The 18,925-nt window shown below is 41.0% G+C and overlaps 1 long non-coding RNA gene across 1 annotated transcript in view; it reads right to left on the reverse strand.

The window, feature by feature from the left end:
* Nucleotides 1-12,391: 12,391 nt before the first annotated feature.
* LOC106149146 overlaps nt 12,392-18,925 on the reverse strand; it is a 7,173-nt gene continuing 639 nt past the window's right edge. The window contains exons 2-3 of the long non-coding RNA XR_001235124.1: nt 17,737-18,030; nt 12,392-13,057 (exon numbers count right to left, since the gene is read on the reverse strand). This is a non-coding gene — a long non-coding RNA (uncharacterized LOC106149146). The remainder of the gene's footprint in view (nt 13,058-17,736; nt 18,031-18,925) is intronic.

Genomic DNA, 18,925 nt, shown 5'->3' on the forward strand with positions numbered 1-18,925 from the left:
CATGAGGCTTTGGGGGGACACACAGACACAAACCATAACACTTCCTCAACTTTCACTACAGATTCTAGTAAGTTCAGGTTATTTACAGTCTCCAACCTGGTCAGGCAGTTTCACAACTCTGAACTTCAAAAATCTTTTTAAAATCAATGAATAAATTGCACAAATATTAGTTGTACAGTTTTGTGTAAAGTATATATATCAACAACAGAGTATATGTAATGTATAATATATAAATTTAAATCAAAGTACAGCACTTTTCTAGCATTTCCAAAGGCTCTCTGTAATCACGTGGCTGTCAGTGCTCTTTAAGGATAACCACCATTCTGACCTCCATCATCACGAGTAAATTTTACTTGTTTTTGACCTTAATATAAATGCAAGCATACAACATGTATTTTCAATGTCAATTCTTTATTTCAATGTTGTACACAAGTATTAGTAGTTTATTCTTTCTTATTGCTGATTAGTATTTCATTCTGTGACTGTGCCACAATTTATGCATTCTTCCATTGGCTGACACTTGGGTTGTTTCCAATTATTGGTATTCATGCATAAAGCTGCCATGGATGCTGTTTTACAAATCTTTTGGTGAACATAGCATTCATTGCTGTTGGGTACATACTGAGGAATGGAATTCCTGGGTCATAAAATACACTCCAGATTGACTAAGTACTAGCAAGATGTTTCCAAATTGGTTGCTCCAATTTGCAATCACATCAGTAACAAATTTTGGTTGTTCCACATCCTAGGTCATACTTGATGTTGTCAATCTTAAATGTTACCCATTGAGAAGTATGAGGGTATCTCACTGTAGTGGTGATATCTCGATGAGATTTTAGTTTACATTTCTGTGATAATGAATGAAGCTAAGCAACTTTCACATATTTATTGGGCATTTTGATATTCTTTTTGGTGCAGTGTCTGTTCAAACCTTTTGTCCATTTTTAAAAATTTCTCATTAATCTACAGTTGCATACAACTCCTTGTTGATAAGTATCTTTTTCAGTCAGTATCTTATCTTCTTCACCGTTCCCACGGTTTTTTAAATTTGTTTTTGCCTAAGTTTTTGATCTTAATTACATTCAGTTTATCCACTTTTAACAGTTAATGTTTTTGGTCTGTAAGGTGTCTTCATTTGCTCCAAGGCCATACAGACATTTTCCTATCTTTTTCCTACATATTTCACTGGTTTTAGTTTTGCACTTACTTCTATGATCTAGGATGAATTAACTTTGTTGATGGTGGGAGGTAGGATCAAGATTCAACCCCCCCCGGAGATCTGAAGATGATGGGAAAAGCCACCCCTCTCCTTACCGAATTGTTGTAGAGCTTTTGTTATTTATCAGATGTTCATATATGTGACCTCTCTGTGCTTTCACCAAATGTTCTTCCAGCTATCTATATAAATTCTTTGACTTTCTTATTGTTTGTTCACTTCCTCAACTAGAATCATGCCTCTGAAGCTCTTTCTGAGTTTACTACACCCTGTCCACACACAAATTTTAATGCCCTGATAAGTACTGACCCATATGCCTACTGCTATTATAGCCTGTGTTGTGACCACTTGGCATGTGTGTTTATCTTCACTGTAAGACCAGCAGTATCCTGAGGGCAGGATCTGGGCTGCATTCATCATCATAGCTGATGCTAAACATTGTGCCTAAAGCAGACCATCAGCAAAGGTTTACTGAACAAATAAAATAGAGAACTTCTGAATAACTAAACAAGGTCAGATTCCCTCTAGCATAACTTTAGAAATAGTCTCTTCTGAGAGTTTTATTGTTTGGTATTCAAAGTCCAGTATGTGCTGTAACCTGGGTCTTTATAAGGATAACTTGTGAACCAGTCACTTAGATAATTAAAAGGAAGGATTATCATGAATGAGGAGAGGGAGAAAAGAAACAAAGGGCAAGATGTTTAAACACAATATTTCTAAGGACATTAAAAAGAGAGTTTAACTAGTTACATATATGGTTATGTCTTAAGTTCCCTCCATCAGAGTCACAATTTCTAGGGAGGCATTTTCATAGTATGTTTGTTAAAATCGTGGAGTTTGGAATTAGATGTGAGTTCTAATTCAGTGTAGGCGCTTATGTGACTTAGTGTGATCTCAGTTTCTCTCTGCCTCAGCTCTATGATCTGTGAAATGTATTGTCCCAAACTCTCCATGAGACAAGGTATGTAAAGCATACATAACACAGAAGTCAACACAGTGAGCGTCCCATAGATGGTAAAATTCAGAGCTTCATTCATGATCTGCAAGGATTGAAAGTTGCAACAAGAGTGTTTCCAGAGAGCTCATAAAATTATAAAATGGGCTTTATGATAGTTATTTTAACTGGACTAAGGCCAGAGCTGATGTTTAATCTATATTTTAGTTTAATATCAACATAATTACACGCTGGGGACTCTTTCTGGTTTGGTCAGAGACTACAGTATCCTCGTGCTTGTTTTTCCATTTCTCTTTCAGTGTAGAGCTTGCTCTGTCTCATAAATAAGATTCATCTGAGCATATAGCCATCTTGCTGGAGGCCACATTTTCCAGCCTTTCCTGTAGCAGGGTCAGGTTCTGTGACTGTGTTTTTGACTGTTCTGTTCTGGTTCTGTGACTGTGTTCTAAGGGTGCTTCCTACACATTTTGTTTTTATCCCCTTTCCTTGGGCTGAAATGCTGATGTGGTTTTGGTGTCTATGTGAATGAGGAAAACATCCTGGAACCCTAGGGATATGGCTAAGCACTAAGATGGAAGGAACTCGGGTCTCTGAATGACCTCACGGAACAGAGCTGCCTCATCCAAGATGGCTATTATGGTCAGAAATAAACTGCGATCACTTGAATCATTGTATTTGGAGGGTCTTTTGTCATAACAACTTAGAACATACCTTCATGTTATGGCTTATATCTACATGTCCCCCTAAAGCCTCATGGCTTATTGGTGGAGCTTTTGGAAGTGAATCGTTCATGAGTGTGTAATACTGGATCATGGGTATATGATATTGAATTAGCCTACTGATTAGGTATGGGTGATGGATTTACTGAAGAGGGAAGACTCACGCTGGGCGTGGATTGCACCAACCAGTAGGCTTGCAGCCTGGACGGAATAAAAAGGGAAAGAAGAAGAAATCTACTGCTTCCTGCCTGCCATGCCATGGACTGTTTCTCCTCTGCCATACTGCCCTGCATTGGAGCCAGCTGACTGTGAGCTGAAACCTCCACAATCTGTGACCTAAAATAACCCCTTCCCCCTTTGACTTGTGGGTGTTGGGTATTTTGTCCTAGAAATGTGAAATTAAGACACACAACTACTTGGAGAATCATATATCTTTTCGTCTTCGTGTGTGCTGTTGTCTACCACCTCTGCTCTCTAGTCTTTAACCTAGTTAGTTCTTTCTCTTCCTTCAGATCTCAGCTTAATCTCTTCTTCAGGGAAGCCCTCCCCAACATCTTCAGATGGGGTCTCTTGTTATTTACTTTTCCAGCACCATTTTCCTCTTCTGAAGGAGACTCCCTATAACATTATTACAGAATTTTACAGTAATTGCGTGTGGGGGTTTTGACTAATGCTTGTCTCTCTCAGTTTATTGTGATGCTATGAGAGCAAACACCATGTCCTAATGTACTTACCATGTATTCTGGTTTCAATCTAAACTGGTCCCCAAAGCCTCATGTGCTTGGAAGGTGATTGGATTATGGGGACATTATAGCTGCCTTGCTGTTAGGAGGTGGGTCTGGTTGGAAGAGGTGTGTCATGGTGGACGTGACCCGGAGAGGTTTATCTCCCTTCTTAGGTCATTCCTTGACTCTTTACTTCCTGGTTGCTATGAGGTCAGGAGCTCTTTCTCCACTATATCCCTGTGCTAGGCTCTCATGCCTTGGAGCCAGCAGAGTATGGACTGTAACCTCTACAAGCTGTGAGTCAAAATAAACTTCTCTTCATTGAATTTGTGGGTGTTGGGTATTGTGTCTCAGTAACAAGAAAGTGACTAAGACACCATGGTATCCCAGCAGGACCAGCACAGAATATAGCATAAAATAGGCATTGAAGGAGTGTCATCATTTTAAAAAGCATCAGTTCCCTCCCACCTGATAAGTGATTCTCCTTTTCACTATTCTTTAATACTCTTTAGAAAGCTGAGTGGGTTAACAGATAAAGAACTGAAGTTCAAGCAAGGGCACCGGCACATCCTGTGTAGGAGGAGATTCCCTTCACTTCCTTGCCTCATTTCTAATTTTAAATGTCAGCACATCCATGTGAGGCCAAGACTGGGGGTTCCAATGGTGTCTGTTAGCATGGGAGATGGCCCATAAGTCAGAAGATGGAATGAATCTTCACTATGACCACCGTGGGTGCTCTGAGTCACTGGATGCAATTTGGTAATTACTGCTTTGGTATTATTCTGCTTCTAAGTTGACCAGTTACCAGCTTTTAGTCTCCCTTTTTCCCAGACTTAATGTCATTAGAACAAACCTCTCAGGGATTTAGCTATATATGGTTGCCAATCTCTGACATCAAAATATTTCCCTAGAGGTGAAATGTTCGCAATTGTTTCTGCCAAATCTGATGGTGATTTTTTTCCAGAAGAAAATTGTTTTCCCTTTTGTCTAGGCCAACCAGGAAGTGAGAGCAACTACTGTGGAAGATCTCATCTCCCTCCTGGGGCCTTTGAAAGGAAGAAGCTGTAGATGCTGAAAACTGTTATAATTTTGCTTACACAAATCAATTTTAGAAGCATGGGGCTTCTGTCTCTTCTATCACCGCCTCGAAAAACCTCATCACATCTCTGCAGAACACATATAAAACAATTGCTTTTCAAATGACCTGTCTCGGCATATTTGTGAAAACAGTTTTTATATACTAAAAGGCTTTCTCTATGATATGCCAGGAAATCATGCAACAATATCGCCAGGAGTGGCTGTTTGAATCAACAGTGCCTGAGTAACATTAAAAATATTTGGGCCCAGGAATCAGGTTGGCAGTTGCACCTGGCACCTGTGTAGAGCTGATCTTTTGATTGTTGCTCAAAGGGAGCCATTTGGTAAGCTGAAACTCCTCAGAGATGCCTGTATCATCATGGTTCTCAAATTGTTTTGGAAGTGAGCTTATGAAAACTCAGATTTCATTTGTATTTAGCCTTTTGCATTGAGACTTTTGCCACTGAAATTCTATAATACCATGAGGAACTCCAGAAGAATTACAATCTGTGTGTAACTCAGGACCTAAAATTATTCACAGATTTTTTGGTTGAAACCAACAGTCCAGTAAAGACTCCATGGCAGTAGAGAGTACAGGTGACAAATAGTTGACTGCTTCCTTTAGTTACTGATATGTGTGTTACCTCTATGTCCTCCTTTTGTTCTTCAGTCTCTTAATACCATTGTAAACAATTCCCTGTGTTAAACAACTACCCTTCCCCCAGTACCTGACATGATTCATCATTTCCTTTCTGACTTATATTTTACATTTATCCTGGAAGTCATCTAAGATACCTCTGCAAACACCAAACAGGGTACAACTAGATGAACAAGTAAATAGAAATAAATTTCCTGAGGGCTCAATTCTCCCATCAGACTATACACTACCAGAAAGAACTAAAACCACAGTGATGATATTTTGTATCCAAACAAACTAGAATGTTCGGTCTGATAATTTGAAAGTGGAGGGAATATCTTAAGTTGAGATTATTCTAGGAAATCTAAGACATACATAGTTGTTGCTATAAGACCAGGTACTAGAAAATGTAATATTTCCAATAAAAGACAATAAATGTGAGTGTGTACAGACCAAAAAGTCAGGCTGACCAAGAGCAAAGAACAGCTGAATCTACAGAGTTGTGCAGGTGAGGAGTGTGGCAGATGCAGAGAGTACAGTAAAGGGTAAGAGTGAACGGTCAAAAATAGCCCAGTGGCTGGCACAGATGGAAGCCTAAAGAATGTCCTTTGGATGAATGGATGAGGTTTTGCTGCATATGTTAAGTTAAAATGAGCTCCACCATGTACAAGATATTTACATTAGAAGTTTATTACTTATTCTTATTAAGCCCTTCTCAAATCATTCACCCCAATCCTTCTCTCTCTTAATTTTCTCCTTAGAACTTATTCCTAACATGCATACAGTGTTTTCCTTATTAGGATTATTGGTCTTCCATTCAAATGTAAGGCCTTTAAAGTAGCAATTCATATCTGTGTGTCAGTTACTTGTTGCAGCCATGACAATGTATATCTCACATGCTGGACTAGGAGGAACATAATTGGATAAAACCCAGACACTCTGCTCAGAAACCCATCACTGTGTTCATACCAAGGCTATGCTTCTTGGGGTTGTGCTTATCAGGTGACTGACTAAAACATGCATATGAAGACAGGATTGTTCCTGGGAGAGGCCTGGTGGGTGATTGGGGCTTGAGGATGATGCCCCAATGACATTGCCAGACTCTCAGAACTCAATAATGTAGTCTGCAATTTGAAGGTCCCTGAAAAACCCACCTTTAAGATTTGGTCCTGAGGTGGCATTGTTGGGAGGTGAAGTACAACCTTTAAGAGGTGGAGTCTGATAGGAAGTGCTCAGATCACTGGAGGCAATAGAAAGGACTATGGGACCTGGGTCTCTGCTCTGACTCCTTACTTCCTAGCTGATGAAGTAGTTTTGCTCCACTATGTACTCCTGCCACTATGTGCTGCCTTGCCACAGGGCCAGAGCAATAGGGCCAACAGGTCATGGACTGGAACCTCCAGAACTGTGAGTTAAGAAAATCTTTCTCTTAATAAGTTAATTTTCTGGAGCATTTTGTTACAACAACTGGAAGCTGGTTGATGAGCTGTGCTTCAGATGCTTCCACCCAACCTCCCTTCCTTCCTGTATTAGTCAGAGTTCTCTAGAGAAACAGAACCAACAAGAGGTATATATGCATATACAGGGAGAAAGTACTAAGAGATTTATTTTAAGGAACTGGCTCATGGGATTATGGAGGTACAAATTAAAAATCTGCAGAGTAGCCAGCAGGCCAGAGATCAGAGAAGATTTGCAGTCTGAGTCTGAAGGCTGATTTCTGGAAAATTCCCCCTTGCTTGGGTCTGTCTTCTGTTAAGGACTTCAACTGGTTGGATGTGGCTCCCCCACATTATGGAGAGGAATCTACTCCATATACTGATTTAAATAATATCATCTAATAAATATCTTTATAGAAATATTTCAAACGTTTGCCAACTATGTGGGCATTGTGGCCTGGACCAGTTGACACATGAATTAGCTGTGATACTGCCCTCTCACCTTCCCCTGGGATCAGATCTGCATTGTAGTCTGCTGCTCTTCCAGACCCTCTCTGGATCCTTCTTGTTGGTGTCTCTCTAATAAATACCTTGTGCTGCTAATTCTGATGTGATGTTCATTTCTCAAAAGATCCAGACTAACACATTACTGGATCCTCAGTGCTTAGTATAATAGTACATTCTCACCAAAAATTTGCTAAACAAATTAGTAAATCCCATGATGTGATAGCAATTTGGCTGTAACTGTAACACTTGACTGATTTGTAGTCTGGTGTGATTGGTAAGAGTCTACCCCTTTCCTCCTGGCCTTGGCCTATTGCCTCTATTTCCTTGATTTCTCTTTCAGACTCTTAAAAGAAAGTAACTTCTATCTGTGCATGGTAGTACACACCTGTAATCGCAGAACTCAGGGAGAATGAGACAGGAGGATCACAAGGAGCCCAACCTAGGCATTTTAGCAATTTGGTGAAATACCGTGTCAAGGTAAAAGATAGCAAAAGAGCTGGTGATGTAGCTTAGTGAGAAGACCCTGGGTTCAGTCTCTAGTAGAGGGAGAGAGGAGGGAGAGAGAGAGAGACAGAGAGAGAGAGAGAGAGAGAGAGACAGAGAGAGACAGAGAGAGAGACAGAGAGAGACAGAGACAGAGACAGAGAGAGAGAGGAGAGAGGAGAAAAGAACCTACTTTGGTATAAGAGACTCACGCTGGAATCAAGAGCACATGAATGACTATGCTTCTTTGCCTAAGATCTTCAAGCTCTCAAAGAAGCTCTTTCCCTTTGAAATATAAGCGTATGAACATGGTTATTTATCAGCTGACCTCCTGGCCATTACCTGATGATTCCTGGGTGCTGTTCAAACAGAGATAGCCTATTGATAACCAGACCTACTTGTATCCCCGATTTATGGGGCAGAGAAAAGGGGGCTTATAAATGTGGGGTGCTAGCTATGGGCAGAGCTGGGCTGGGGGTGCAAGGATGAAGGCAAAATAATCCCCTTTCATGAACTTCTGGGGCACCTTGGTTGCTTGGAAAGAAGTCAAATTGGATTTGAGTATAGAGGAAAAGAGAAGCCCAAAAAAGAAGTCAGAAGAAAGGCAAAAGGAAATTTAAGGAGCTGTGCATTCTTTGGTCTCCAAGATAGTTCAGGGAGACCAGTATCTAGACAAGCCTCCAAACCTCAATTTTCTTGTTGTTCAGAAAGGTGATTTCCCTGGGTCACTGTTTACAGGAAAAGAGACTTCAAAGTGCAGGTCTTGGGCCAAATGCTATAATTAGCTGGTCTCCATGTGGTCCCCTCACCCTATTGTATCAACAAGATTCTATGTACAGGAATTTTTATTTGCTATTAGATTATGAACATTCCTAAGGTGGCCACCTCTCCACCAGATAATCCTTCACCTTTAGAAACCTGGATGGGTTGCTTTCTACCAGTTCCACAGCGCAGCTCAAGTTTTGAATCATTGCCACTGAATAGCGGCAAAGCAATGTTCCTTTCCACAGCCATGACAGATTGGGGGTGGACTGAGGACGCATCTCGGAGGTGCTGTCAGGAGTTGGAGGTGAGAACAAGTCTGAGAGGTAGAGTTCATTTCTGCTAATGAGTTCCCATCCTTCATGCAAGACACGTATGACCCAAGGAGATGTTAGCCTAGAAGGTAATGAATCACTTCTAGGTTAAGGCTGATTCAAGTATCTATGCCTATACCTATGCATCTCTCTCTCTCTCTCTCTCTCTCTCTCTCTCTCTCTCTCTCTCTCTCTCTCTCTCAGCCCCTCACCCTCCCCTCCTTCTCCCTTCCTTTCTCTGTATCTACTTATGTGTCTTATTTGCTTTCAAAAAAAATGGCCTTCATGTTCTTTCCAGTTAGCCTGAGCAAGCCAAAAGGAGAAAAGAATTCCAGAGGTTTAGAGCTTTGCAATTCATTGGAAGTTCAATGCTCTGGACCGTTAAGAGGAAGCTGGGTCAAATTGCAGCCACTGTGCAGCTGCTCAGGGAGTGGGGTGATCTCAAGGGCACCCCAGGGAAGGAGCATGCACCGGGCCTTTGGTGCAGACTCCTGGGCCGTACATCATCTCTTTTCCTCAAGACACTGCCCTGTGGAGTAAGGCTGTGCAGAGACCCTTGAGCCACCAGTGCCCAAAAGGAATTCTCAGGACAACATCCCAAGTGGCAGCAGTGACTCGTGGCCTTAACTGGATGACCTCTGATCACAGAGCCTGTTTGGAAGACTCAGAGATGCTGACACTGGGCAGCTGTACATTTGGGACTACCCCAAGTCACGCCTTTCCGCTGGAGATGTGGCCAGAAAAGACAGACCTTACTTTCCCTTTACTTCCTGCTGACTTAACACAGAGACAAAGAGCTTTGCCTGCAGGAGAGTAGCAGGGCTTCCAATGGCAGCCTGCAGGACACTGTGTCCTTAGAAGGAGAATCAAGCAGGTGCTGGGTGGCTTCAGGGCTCACTGTGTGTGTCATTGTGATTGCCTTCCTGTCAATCCCAGAGGCTACCGCCCTGTAGAGGCAGGAGAATGAATGGGAACAGAACTGACATCTGACATCCTGTTGAACTCTCAGGTCTGGACAGGCAAGCAGACTGTGACCATCTGTGGGATCAGAAAGATGGTGAGGACGTGCATTAGCAGGTGACCACAGAACTCTGAGGGCCCGGGGCCGCTGGGGGTCGTTCTCAGAATAGGGATGCAGGACCTAAGTCAGTAGAACCAGAAGAACCCCAGGAACTTCCTTCCTCAATTAAGTTTGAAGTGAGCATCCTATAAGTGGGACATTCCCATTTGAAATGGTAATTTGCATTGCTAAAAAGGTCACCTTTCCTGGAGTGTGCTGAGACCAAGTCCTGTGAAGAACAGAATGGGGTATTCACGGGGACAGCTTCTGGGTGTCCCTTTACTCTGTTCTGCCCTGTGCAGCAGGATGAGTGGAAGGCATTAGGACATCTTTCTGAACAAAGCCAAGTAGGGAGACTGGCCCTTCAGACAGAAGTGTAAATGGCTGTGTCATAGGCAAAGTGAGCTGAGTCCAGCAGACTGGAGTTTGGCAAGAGGGGATGCCTTGGCTATGATGAATTCTACTATGATCCCCAAAATTCATATCTTAAAATCCTAACCTCCAATACCTCAAAATGTGACCTTATTTGACCACAATGTGACCTTAATATGACCTTATAACAAATGAGGTTGTTATAGATGGAATTAGTTAAGATGAAGTCATGGTGGAGTATGGTAGATCCTTCATCCAGTATGACTGGATTGTGTTAATCTGTTTTCTGTTGCCATCACAAAATACCCGAGACTGGATAATTTATATAGAATAGAGGTTTATTTGGCTCATGGTTCCACAGGCTGAGAAGTTAAGACCATGGTACCAGTATCTGGTGAGGACCTTGTGCTGCTTTCCAACATAGTGAAAGGATCACATGAGATAGAGCAAGCATTCTAATTCAGGTTCTACTTCTTCTCTGAAGCCACCAATGTCTTCCTGGAGCCCCTCCCCTCATGGCCTCATCTAATCCCAATTATCCATCAAAAATTCCACCTCCAAATACCATTGCCAGGTGATTTTGGGAACTCATTCTCCAACACTAGTTAAACAATAGCACTGACAAAAAGGAAATTTGGACATGGCTACTTCTACTTTCTTCGATCTTGGGATGCAGGTATATATTTTTCTAAGCAAAATCACACTTTCCTTGTAACTTTTCCCACAAAATATTTATTGTAGACATGGAAGAAAATATGCAAAACATAAAGAAGGAAATAAGTGTCATTCAATATTCCCACCAATTCAATGGTTTTAAAAATGCAGTTTGTATTTTGACACTAGTATTTTTTATGTGAGTGGAATTATGCTGTGCATATTTTAACGTGATCCTTTTATTTAGCGGTGGACTGTGAAGCCCTTTTTATGTTAAAAATATTCTACAATTGGCTTTTGATTGGTGCAGAACTTCATTTCTATGGATGTGTGGTTGTCTCCCTCTGACTCAATGTCTCAGCAGTTGCTCCATTAATAGACAAATAATCAGACTGTGAAGTCCTACAAATTTTTACATACATAACCTTATGCATTTTAGTTCAAGAGAAAACATTCATATGTATGCATTCACTAGAGTCTTTGCACAGAGCACAGGACTGTGCAATCTTTACTACTGTGCCAATCTTTACTACTGGAGCCCCAGCCCTCTGTCTAACCTAAACACACCCTTAAGAGCGTCATCTACATCTCTACTTTCTAGGTCTTTAATACAGAATAAGAATTTAAAGACCTTACCAAGAAATCCTGGTGCAAAATCATTATAAAGTTTTCCCATTCCTTTGTAGTTGTCTTACTGACATCTCATTCTACGGCAATTCTTTAGCACTTTTCATTCATGAGGTCTTTCCTAGGCATTTAACACAGTTTTCATAGAACTACTCTTTCTCTGCACTCATATTACATCAGTTTTCAGACTATTTAGTGAACAAGCACAGCTATCATAGACTACACTGAGGACAATTCCAATAGACGCTTACTGAACACCCCTTGGCTGATGGGAGAGGCGGAACTGAGCACACGAGCTCTCACCAGCAGTGCACACCAGCCCATGGGCAGGGCCACCCTTCTGTCACCAGGTTTTATGTAGAAAAGGGAATCTAGTTCAGTTAAGGATCAAAAGAGCTTTTACCTTCCTAACACTGATTCAGCCCTGGGATTGGAGAGTTTTCTCATTTTCTGTTATATTTTCCTATTGTGAACAAGGCTCCACTGAAAGTTCTTGTTACTGAACCTTAGATTTAGTATTTATTACAAATTGATCATAAATAGTCTCCACTTATGATGGTCTGACTTAAGATTTTTCAAAATTACAGTGGTGGGAAAGTTTGTACGTATTCAGTACAAACTGTACTTTGAATTTTTGAGTTTTAAACCGTTTCCAGGTTCCCAGGCAATATATAGCCTGATCCCCTTTAGATGCTGGATATTGACAGTGATCCCCCAGTCAGCCACACAATCATAAAGGAAACAACCGACACTACAGTGTGCTGTGTTGCTAAGCTACCACGTTTGATAGGTTAGGTGTTTTAAATGCATTTTCGACTCACACTTTTTTCAATTTATGATGGGTTTATCAAGATGTAACTCCATCATAACTTGATATAGCAGTAGAGTTACAAGGTCCAATGGTCCATAACTCTAATAATTGTAAGATTTGCTGAACTGTCCTTCACATAGTGCCCATAAGCCATGACATGATTGTTTGCCCACCCTCTTCTCAACTCTGGGAAGCAGGAGCAATTGCTTCATATTTAACTTAGGGAAATTCAGCTCTGTGTTCAAAAGTTCCTTAACAAATAAACAAACATACATACATTTTTAGTACAAGTCAGAACTTCAACTGTTCCTCCCACTTTGTTGGAAAGACAATGTGTGAGGCTTGGTAGTAGGTATTATAGTGATCAGTCCATGCAGGTTGCTACTATGGTGTCCTCGCTAATACTGTGCGGTCACAGTAGTGAGCTTCCTAGTCTCACAAACCTTCCATCTCTTCTCTGGTGCTGGATCTACCAGGAAGCAGACTGCTGGGCCCCTGTGTGAGAACTTACTGGCATCCGTAGCCACATCACTTTCTCCTTCCCAGTGTCTGGCAAATACTTGCTCCATCTTCAAGGAAAGCTCCCTTCTCTCAGTATTTGTCTAGGACATTGCCTCCCAGCTAGGACTTCTGGTTTTTAGGAGCAAAGCCGGGACAATGCTGTGGGGGCGTTCTCACAGCCTTCCTGGGAGAGTCTTGCTGCTTGAATGAGAAGGACAATGAAGGAAAATACCGGGAAAACAAAGTTATTATTGAAACAAAATTCTTTTCCACACATCTTGGCTCACAGCATGCTGCAAATGTGGTTTACTCCTTTAGAACATTTAGTCTTTTCATGGAGGTCATGGTGTTAATTATATTATCATTTGGAACCTATTATTTTCTATGGCCTAAAATAAATTTAGAATAGTAGGTAAAGCAATCTTTCACTCACATGATAATTATTCACAAAATTATATTGTCTTCAGGGTTTACTGCTTTGAACTTACAATAAGATTAGCACAAATTCTTAGTGGTTTTCAGGGTCAGATAAGGATGCTGGATGTTTGCTTCAACAAAATTCTATTGCTCATCTATTCTATGCAAGAATCTAGGTTTGACCTGCCTTGGGGTACTGAGATCAGAGGCCACTACCTTTATCCTAAAGACCATGCCCCACTGATCTTACTAATTAATGAGGAAAGTTAGTTTAAACTATTAAGTATTAAAAGATTAAGCTTTGGGAGAAAATTTGCAGTTAAGATACTTTTTAAAGAAAATACACATAGTATGACCATTTTGCTATCTGTTTTCCCCCAATTGGGGAGGTAGCAAAACAATACTATACAACATCTGCTGAAAGAAAATCTTTAATATTTTGCTATTTCATCTTAAATCTTCAGCAGCCAGATAAGATGGGTGATTTTTCAGAAAGGAAGACACAAATAAATGTTACATCTACCCCTGAAAGCACTCTAAGGTCTAATTTGGACAAGGTCAGACTATTTAGAGTACATTACCTCATTTATTTTGCACTTGCATGAATATCTTCATGGAATGGAAAGAAGATTGGGAATATATTTGCAGTCAGGCTGACCTGGACTCTCATTCTAGCTGCTTTGACTATTGGCTTCTGTAATCTTAGGTAAAGAACCCAATCCAATGTCTGGTGAGAACACCCCTGAGTCCTGCCTCTGCTGAAAACCAGTCCTTCCCTGCTCTGTTTTGAAGTCTGGGTTATTGCAGTGGCACATGGCAGAGGGAAACTGTTCATGGCGGCAGAACAGCAAAGCAACAAGAGCAAAAGGGAGGAGCAGCAGAGAAGAGCGAGCCTCTTTCCCTCTCTTATATTGCAAGCACCCTGGCTTCCTGCTGATTCACATAATTAACCTTCTAAACTTCTCAAACTGACACAATGAACAATATCCCAGAAAGGCAAGGGCATGTCCTTTTCACTCCAACTGCTTTTCACTCCAACTGCAGAACTGCTGAGTCACTTAGCCTAACCTCTAGACTCCCCAAAGTTGACACAATGTGTCAACCATAACAGTATCCAACTACATCCCCAGCCTGTTACTATTTTTTGAGACAAGGTCTTGCTAAATCACTAATCCCAGAGTGCTGGGATTAGAGGTGTGCCCCATCACACCTGGCTCTGAGAAATCGATATGTTTGCTTATTTAGTAAAAATAATTGTTTCTTTTTTGCCCTGGCTGTCAAGAAGCACAACATCAAATCTGTTATTCAATCATAGCAACTGCATCAGTTGTTTTATTTTCTTTACTCCTAATTTTCTATTTCTCCCTTTCTGATTCTATTACAATTTCAGCTGTGCAAGCGAGTGGCTGTGTATCTGAGGCAAGAACCAGCTGATTCTATCGATATCTATTCTCTTCTTCTCCCTTATTAACAAAAGCTCCGTTGTGGAAAGGTGTGGCTATGTGAATAAATTTTGGCCAATGAATTGTAAGGGTATGTTTTACTGGGATTTCTAGGAAGGTTGCTTGTATGTGGTCACTTATTCTTTGGAGGACCTTTTGTCTTTGCTGTCTTACTCTTACCTATGGGCTGGGCAGTATTCTCACTACTGGTGGCAATCTGGGACCTGGGGTGTCTCAAAGATGAAAGTCAGTACCAGGATAATGAAACAAAAAAGATGAATCCTTGGATTCCTGGCACCTGGAGAGTACCCTGCCTAGCTAAAGGCTTCCCTTAGGGTTAATCAGAAATAAATGTTTACACTGTTGATGTCACTGATAATCTGGAATTTCTAGTAACATTGCTATACTATTTTTGTAGCACTTCCCAGAGCTCTTGAAAATGAATTTCACAGTTATCACATATTTTTAGAAGACTACCCAAAATATCCTCTGAATGTAGTAAAAATATGCTTCAACATTCTGTGTGTGATGTCATCAGGAAAAAAAAGTCAATTTTGCCTGTATAAATGTGCCTTTTGTTGTAGGTTGGCTTAAATTTTTTTTTGGAAATGGCTAGGGAACAAATAAATAAACAATAGTAAGCAAAGTAGAAAACTTCCGTCAAGTGGGAGTCTCTAACACTTTCTTAATAAAAATATTTAAAATTTAAAATTAGCACAGTACTTATATGTAAAAGACAGTACCTGATGAATATTTATTCTATCATGTATGTAGGCTCTTCCCATATAGACTTTTTAATGTCATTCACCTGTAGAGAAAAATCACTTTCTCATAGATTAAACTAAGATTGAATACCATCCCACTCTCTGTTGTAAGTGTCATAAATTTTGTGTTAGTGAACTAATGAAATTTAATGAAGTCCAAATTAAGTCTTACAGTACATTGGAAAGAATCTTTCTTTCCTCTCAACCCTAGGTCTTTGCACTCATATTCAAGGAAACATTAATGAGAAGCAATAAATCTCAGCATGATCGTGATTAAATTTCATGAATTAAACAGAGGTACTTCTGCAAAATGGTAAATTAAATTAGCAGAATACTGTAGATATTTTTCTCTCTCGGCTAACCAAGGGCCAAATGTTTCTCCCAGCCTTGGCATAGATGATGACATTTTGATTCTTTCTGTAAGTGAATATAGTGTTTTAAAATACATTTAAGAGTAAATTGTGTAACTCCTGCCTTTAAAAACAAGACCCCAACCTGCCTCCTCTCCCTGCTTCATCTTCAGTGCACATTCATAAAAACTTAGTGGCTATTTGGGCAACACCAAAGAATAATCATAGCTCTGAGTGCAGAACGAAAGAATAGAGCTTTTAAAATCTGGATACTTTGCTTTAAGTGAGAAGCACCAGCTTGGAAATAATTTCTCCTATTTGCTCTAGGTTTTCCAGTGTCTTGGCAATAAGAAATAACAGCTCAATGACAGCATTGTAAATGACCTACATTTGTGTGGAAAGCCACGTGGTCCAGCCCAGCAGGATTAGAGGAGGAAAATGCTCAGGCACTGATTGCCCATCAGGACAAGCCGACTCCAGATACTTCCTGCTTGGCTTCTCTATCCCACCATCTGCATAACTGCTGATTCATTAGGCAGGTGTCTCTCCTGCTGTTGGAAGGGACATTTGTTCTCTATAATTTGCCACTTTTCCAAGTGGTTAAAGGAAATTGGACTCATTGCTGGATATCAGAGGCAAGTGAGACTGGGAAGGATATGTGTGAGCAAATGCCAACCCTTGCCCATGTAAATGCCATTCATGGGGTCAAGGCTCAGATAGCAAAGGCAATGAGTCTAACGCAAATGTTGTGTCCTATTTTACTCATGTTTATTGGGCTATGTAGTTTGAATTTCGGTTTGGAAAATAATGTCGCTATACTCAGGTTGAAGTGTAGTATTCAGAGAATGTATCTTAAAAGTATATCCAGATCCCGATAATTCAGAAGCTAGGAGCCTGGAGGGCATAATGCCCACATATATTTAAGGACAGTTCAGGACCAAGAAGACCTTATATTTAGTAGGTACCATGGGACTACTTCTTATATCCTTTTTGCTCTCTCTCTCTCTCTCTCTCTCTCTCTCTCTCTCTCTCTCTCTCTATCTATCTATCTATCTCTCTCTCTCTTTGTTTTTAAGACACATCTCACTTTGTGTTTCAGGCTGGCCTCAAACTCACTGTGTGGCCCAGGCTGGCCTAAAACTCTGGCGATCTTCTTACCTCAGCCATCTGAATGCTGAGGGCCACATGCCTGGCTTCCTTTCTGCTCTTAATGTTGGCAGAAGGTCTTGTTACCTGTTTTATTTTTGTTTTCATTTTTGTTAGTGGGGGTACTGGGAATCGAACTTAGGACCTTGCACTTGCCAGGTGGGTACTGAACCGCTGAGCTAAACCCCTGGCCCCAGTTTTTTTTTTTTTCTAGTGCTGTGTCTCCTCCCAACTCAGACACAGAGTCATGACTCAAAATGAAAATGAAGGACCAGGGCTATAGCTCAGCAGCATAATACCTGCCTGGCAAGCACAAGGTCTTGAGCTCGATTCCTGCTACAAAAAAGAAAGGAAAAGAAAATGAACCATGGCACCTCAAATCTCAGACATAGATTGGGCTTGGGGATGACCAAATTGAGACAGAGTCCTCGCTTGAGGAACATGACAGGTACAATTCCTTTCTTCTAGAAGTTTACACAATGAGTAGAGGGTGGGAAGTATGGAGTCTGATAATAGAAAGCAAATGAAGATGATTTGCTGAAGCTTTAAATTTTAGGAAGGGTGTAGATGAGTAATAGTATACCAAACACACGTCCAGTAAAAAGTAGAAATTGGAGGGAGAGGAGACCCTAGGGGCCCTTGGGTAGTTGTCCCATATGGCCAATCCCATTTCTGTTTTTTCCAGGTTTTATGTCATGACCCAGTAAATTTCCCTTTGGGAACTAAGGGTAAGGCAAAGTTTTGGCTCATACATTACTTACCCACTCTTCCAAACCATTCAGACCCCGACTTCAGAACGGCCATCAGCTGGTTAACAGACTGGCTGACTTGGCACTGTGCTAGGCGCTGGGGTGGGTTCAAAGATGAGCAGGCTGTGCTCACTCTCCCCAAGGAGACTTCCATGGACTGGGGAAGGTGGAACTGTGATTGTGTGGGTCACAATACTGGCTCCCCTGCTTGCTTAGGGGATGGGTGCGTCCTAGCAGAATGGCTCTTTGGAGAAGGTGCTAAATTTGAAGTAGCACTCGGTTCAGTCCTCATTAAATCCTGTTGTCCTAAAGTAGAACACAGAGAAATGCAGATATCAGATTGGGAAGCATTCATTATAGGTTTTCAGTTTGTTGATTAATTGATTGATGAATTGATTGATTGATGGTGGGTAATTATGGGGAAAACTGGTCAAGGAGAGAGAGCAGGCTGAAGTTCTAACAGGTCTAGGAAGTGGTGGAAAGCCACATTCCTCCTCTGTTCTCTCCAAATCCAATCCCTTAATCTTAGGGGCTGGGGATTTACCTCAGGGGCACAGAGCCTGCCTGGCAAGCGCAAGGTTGTGAGTTCGATTTCCAGTACCGGGAAAAAACCAAACCAAACCAAACCAAACAAAAAACCTTAATCTTAACCTGCACGCTAGTGATTTTCAAACCTGCATCTTCAGCCCAAACTTGTTCTCTTTACTCCAGACTTACATATTCAGTCTTCTTGACATTTCCACCTAAAGCTCTAATGTAACATATTTCAAAGAACTAAACTCTTTTTTTCCCAACTGGGAACTGAATCAATCTAGTGCACAGACTAGGCAAGCACTCTACTACTAAGATACATCCCCAATCCTTTAATTTTTTTTTTTTATTTTGAGACAGAATCTAGCTAAGTTTGCCCAGGCTGGTCTTGAACTTGCAAATCTCCTGCCTCAGCCTTCAGAGTAGCTGAGGTTATAGAAGTGGACCGCTATGCCCAGCTTCAAAGTTGAACTCTTAATTCCACAGCCACCCCTAATCTGTTTCTCCATGGTCTGTTGTCTCAATTCATGAGAATACTTTAGAAAGTATTAGTATTGGAAACCAGTTCGAAGTCTCCAAGCCCAACTACCTTATGGTACCAATCGGCAAACTAAAGTGCAAAGAATTTAAATAGTTTCCTTAAGATCACCCTGATTTGATCGCTCTCTCT

Source organism: Chinchilla lanigera, unplaced genomic scaffold, assembly GCF_000276665.1.
Source record: "Chinchilla lanigera isolate Chin_1 unplaced genomic scaffold, ChiLan1.0 scaffold00037, whole genome shotgun sequence".
Lineage (NCBI taxonomy): Eukaryota > Metazoa > Chordata > Mammalia > Rodentia > Chinchillidae > Chinchilla > Chinchilla lanigera.